The sequence below is a fragment of the Rhinopithecus bieti genome, unplaced genomic scaffold (genome assembly GCF_001698545.2).
Source record: "Rhinopithecus bieti isolate Rb0 unplaced genomic scaffold, ASM169854v2 scaffold_6946, whole genome shotgun sequence".
Lineage (NCBI taxonomy): Eukaryota > Metazoa > Chordata > Mammalia > Primates > Cercopithecidae > Rhinopithecus > Rhinopithecus bieti.
Window position 1 is genome coordinate 3,112,769 of NW_016805697.1, and position 5,463 is coordinate 3,118,231.

The 5,463-nt window shown below is 39.9% G+C and overlaps 1 pseudogene; it reads left to right on the forward strand.

Moving 5' to 3' along the window:
* LOC108530547 (high mobility group protein B1-like) lies at positions 1 to 919 on the forward strand (annotated as a pseudogene).
* Positions 920 to 5,463: the final 4,544 nt, after the last annotated feature.

Below are 5,463 nucleotides of genomic sequence, written 5' to 3' on the forward strand. Positions count from 1 at the left end.
ATGGGCAAAGGAGATCCTAAGAAGCCAAGAGGCAAAATGCTATCGTATGCATTTCCTGTGCAAACTTGTGAGAAGGAGCATAAGAAGCTTCAGTCAACTTCTCAGAGTTTTCTAAGAAATGCTCAGAGAGAGGCCAGGTGTGGTGGCTCACGCCTGTAATCCCAGCACTTTGGGAGGCCGAGGCAGGCAGATCACTTGATGTCAGCAGTTCAAGACTAGCCTGGTCAACATAGTGGAACCCTGTCTCTACTAAAAATCCAAATATTAGCCAGGCTTGGTGGCGGTTGTCTGTAATCCTAGCTCCTCGAGAGGCTGAGGCAAGAGAATCGCTTGAACCCAGGAGGCAGAGGCTGCAGTGAGTGAGCCAAGACCTCACTACTGGGTTCCACCCTGGATGACAGAGAGACTCTGTCTCAGAAAAAGTTTTAAAAAATGTGCTCAGTGAGGTGGAAGACCATGTCTGCTAAAGAGAAGGGAAAATGTGAAGATATGGCAAAGGCAAACAAGGCCGGTTATGAAAGAGAAATGAAAATCTATATCCCCCCTAAAGGGGAGACAAAAAAGAAGTTCAAGTCCAATGCACCCAAGAGGCCTCCTGCAGCCTGTTTTGTGTTCTGTTCTGAGTGTCGCCCCCAAATCAAAGAACATCTTGACCTGTCCATTGGTGATATTGCAAAGAAACTGGGAGACATGTGGAATAGCACTGCTGCAGATGACAAGCAGCCTTATGAAAAGAAGGCTGTGAGGCTGAAGGAAAAATATGAAAAGGATCTTGCTGCATATTGAACTAAAGGAAAGCCTGATGCAGCGAAAAAAAGGAGTCATCAAGGCTGAAAAGAGCAAGAGGAAGAAGGAAGGGGAGGAAGATGAAGAGGATCAGGAGGAGGAAGATGAAGGTGAAGAAGATGATGATGAATAAGTTGATTCTAGTGCAGTTTTTTTTCTTGTCTAAAAAGCATTTAACCCCTCTGTACACAACTCACTCCTTTTAAAGAAAAAAAAAGTGAAATATAAGACTTTAACATAAGGTAAGGCTTTAATTATCTTTAAAGTGTTTATGTTTTCCCTTTCGATCTTGTAATTTTTATTTAGTATTATAACGTCATACTTACACATACAGAGTTCAACAAAAGAACTGTCACTGTCTGCATTTCTATTTATGTAATTTTTCCCACTATTTTCATTTTATTTCATAATAATTTATGAACCTAATTTTTCATATAGAGAAAGGGACTTAAATTGCAATGCCCCACAGGTGTGAAATATCTGAGGTACACCACTGGTAAAAGACAGCTTTCCCTGCTTACCACAGGCCCAAAGTGCCAAATTAACACACCCAAGGACCAGTTCTCTACAAATTACTTTTGTGAGTCAGTGTATAAAACCTCGGCGGCCTTGCCCTTTGTGAATCTGGTGTTTTGTGTCACTGTGAGTTTCTCGTGGGATTGAGGTCTGGCTGCTCACTGTGGCGGGCGGCTCAACAACAAACCCATCGTGGACTCTTCTTTTTCTGTTTCACTGCCTCGCTTCTCTACTGGTATCTCTAGTACCTCCCAAATAAACTCGGATCCATGTATCAGGGTCGGCTCCTGGAGGAATTAGTATCATTTCATCTGGAACAGTCCTCAACTTTTTTTTTTTTGAGAAGGAGTCTCGCTCTGTCGCCCAGGCTGGAGTGCAGTGGCGCGATCTCAGCTCACTGCAAGCTCCGCCCCTCCCGGGTTCACGCCATTCTCCTGCCTCAGCCTCCCGAGTAGCTGGGACTACAGGCGTGCGCGCTACCAGGCCCAGCTATTTTTCACATTTTTAGTAGAGACGGGGTTTCACCACGTTGGCCAGGATGGTCTCGAGCTTTTGGCCTCGTGATCCCCCCACCTCGGCCTCCCAAAGTGCTGGGATTACAGGTGTGAGCCACTGCGCCCGGCCCCCAACTGTTTTTTTTTTTTTTTTTTTTTTTTTTTAATGCCAGTGATTTACTAAGGAAACAGAGGCAGCTTTCCACTAGAACGACCCATCTTCAGGATTTGTCTGATTGTTTCTTCTTCATGGTATCATTTAACTTTTTCTACTATTCCCTGTATTTCTGGTAAACTGTAAGTCCCAAAAGGTTGTTTAAAGTAATGTCAAGCTTTCTCGGTAAGAATATTTCACAGGCAATGTTATTTATATTACATAACATTAGAATGCATGCCATGTTTGATGTTCCACCACTAGAGATGTTAAGATCTACCAGTGGGTTCAGGTGGGGATAGTCTGACTCCTTCACTGTTAAGGTGTATTTTCCACCTTATAACCTCTCATCTGTGAGTTGATAATTTGACACCTCATAAGTCTCCAGTTCCCCACTGTGGCAGGCACAATAATGCCTCTCCTAGACAGGTTTATGTCCTAATCTCTAGAATCTGTGAATATGTTGTTACTTGGCAAGATAAGATAAAGGTTGCAGATGGAATTAAAGTTGCTAATCAGCTGACCTTAAAAAGATTATCATGGGAGTATCATGGATAACACATGTGAACCCAATTAATCACAAGGTCCTTTAAAGTGGAAAAAGGAGGCTTAGAGGGGGTCAGAGTCAGAGAGAGGTTTGAAGCTGTTCCACTGCTGGCATTGAAGAAAGGAGGGACAAGTAGCCAAGGAATGCAGGCAGCTTCTAGAACCTGGAAAAGGCAAAGACTTTGATTCTTTCCTAGAGCCTGGCTATGGTTTGAATCGTTATCTTCCCCAAGACTCATGTTGAAATTTAATTGCCATTGTTATTAAATCACCTTTAAGGAGTGATTAGGCCATGAGGACTCTGCCCTAATGGGTGAGATTAATGCCATTATAAAAGGGCAAGTTTGGCCCTCTTCTGCCTCTCTTTGCCCTTCCACAATGTGATGCCTTCTGCCATGCCATGATGCAGCAAGAAGGCCCTTACCAGGTGCTGGCACCTAGATATTGGACTTCTTGGTCTCCAGAACTGTGAGGCAATACATTTTTATTCATTATAACTTAGACAATCTGCGGTATTCTGTTATAACAGCACAAAACAGACTAGGAAAGGCCTGCATTAGGAACACAGCCTGTGTGAACCTTGATTTCAGCTCACTGAAATGCACTTTAGACTGCTAACCTTCAGAACTATAAGATAATACATTTACTTTATTATTGTTTTAAGCCACATACTTTCTGGTAATTTGTTACAGTAGCAATAGGAAACTAATATCCATTGAACTTTCATCAAATGTATTTTGTATCCATTGTTCATTATTACCTAGAACATTATTCCATGAGGGGGTTACAAAAAAGTGTTTTTCTAATTTCATCAATACTTTCTAGCTGGAATTCTTTTGCAAGAAATAAATATTTCCTCATCAGTCAAGGCTATAAGGTTATATATAATTTGACATGCAGTTTGAATAGGAAAGTCAGGATCAATGCTTAATAATTTCCATTAATTGCCAAATTCAGAGTTAAGAATGGACACAGTAGCTATCTCCAATAATGATAAATGCATTTTAAAAAATTATCACTATGAGCCAGGTGTAGTGGCTCATTCCTGTAATCCCAGCACATTGGGAAGTTGAGGTAAGAGGATCATTGTAGGCCAGGAGTTTGAAACCAACCTGGGCAACATAGCAAGACCTAATCTCTTTTTTAAAAATAATATTATTGTAAGTGTTGACCTCAGGTAAGATACTTCTTTTCTCTGTGTATTATTTTCCTCTTATACAAAATGGGGATAAAAATGGTCTTACTTTGGCCGAGCATGGTGGCTCATGCTTATAATCCCAGCACTTTGGGAGGCCGAGGTGGGCAGATCACAAGATCAGGAGTTTGAGACCATCCTGGCCAATGTGGTGACATCACGTCTCTACTAAAATCACACAAATTAGCTGGGTATGGTGGCACGAGCCTGTAGTCCCACCTACTTGGGAGGCTGAGGCAGAAGAATCGCTTGAACCCGGGAAGTGGAGGTTGCAGTGAGCTGAGATCACGCCACTGCACTCCTGCCTGGGTGACAGAGTGACTCCATCTCAAAAAAAAAAAAAATTTGTTGTTTGTCGTCAAGATTAATAATGATGATGATAATGATTACTACATTTATACACCTAGTAACAGACCCTCAAAATATATGAAGGAAAAGTTAACAACATTGAAGATAGTAGAATGTTCTACAATAATAGTCATAGTATTCAGTAACCCACTTTCGATAATGGATGAAACAACCAGGCAGAAAATAAGTAAGGCAGCCTTAAAAAGGGATGAGGTTCTGATACATACTACAACATAGATGAACCTTGAAGATATTATGCTAAGTGAAATAAGTCAGACAAAAAAGGACAAATAATGTATTATTACACTTACATGAGGTACGTAGAATAGTCATATTTATAGATAAATACAGTAGAACAGTAGTTGTCAGGGGCTGGAGGGAGGGGAAAAGAGGATGTTTCATGGGTACAGGGTTTTAGTGTGGATGCTTAAAGTTCAGGAGATGGATGGTGATGATGGTTGCACAATAAAGTAAGGGTAATTAATGCTACTGAACTGTACACTTAAAAATGGTTAAAATGGTAGATTTTATGTTGTGACTATTTTACTACAATAAAAATAAATTTTAAAAATATAATACAAATATAGTGCTCACTCTGTTCTAGGCACTGTTCTAAGTACTTTACATAACATAACCATACTTATTATGTAAGTAATGCACTTAGCATAAAGCCTAGAATTTAGAAGGTGTTTAATGAACAGTAGTTAATAATAACAATTATTATTGATGATAACAATCTCCCTTTAAAAAATAAGAGACACAGGCTTGGAGATCTTAAGGGACTTGCCCAAGATCACTCAGCTGAAGGTGTTGGTACAGGGTCAGTAGAGACTCCAAAAGCCTCACTGTCTCACTCTGCTGCTTCCCATGAATTATTGAATCTTACAGCCAGCAACTAATAGTGGTGCAAAAGATATAGGGAAATAAATCCATTAATGCAAACAAACAGCTATTAGCAACCATAATTTTCAGTGCAAAAGAAAATTATAAAATTATAATTTTAGTGTGAGAGAAAATTATAAAATTAAGAGTTGCATGAGAAAAGATATTCACAGGGAAATGCAAATGAAAACTATAATTGAATACTATTACCCAACCACTAGAATCATTAAAGTGAAAAAGTCTGAGACTACCAAGTGATGACGAGCTTGTGGCATAATTAGAACTTTCATACATGCTGATGGGAATGCAAAATTGTTTGACTACTTTGAAAAGCAGCTTGGCATATCTAATAAAATTAAACATGCTCTGATATTTTCCAAAAATTCCATTCTTAGGTGTTTTTATCAAGAGAAAAATAAAACACATGTCCACACAAAGACTTGTACTGGAATGTTTACAGCAGCTTTATTAATAATAGCCAAAAGCTGGGGACAACACAAATGTCCATCATGGATAAAGAAACTGTTGTGGCCGGGCGCGGT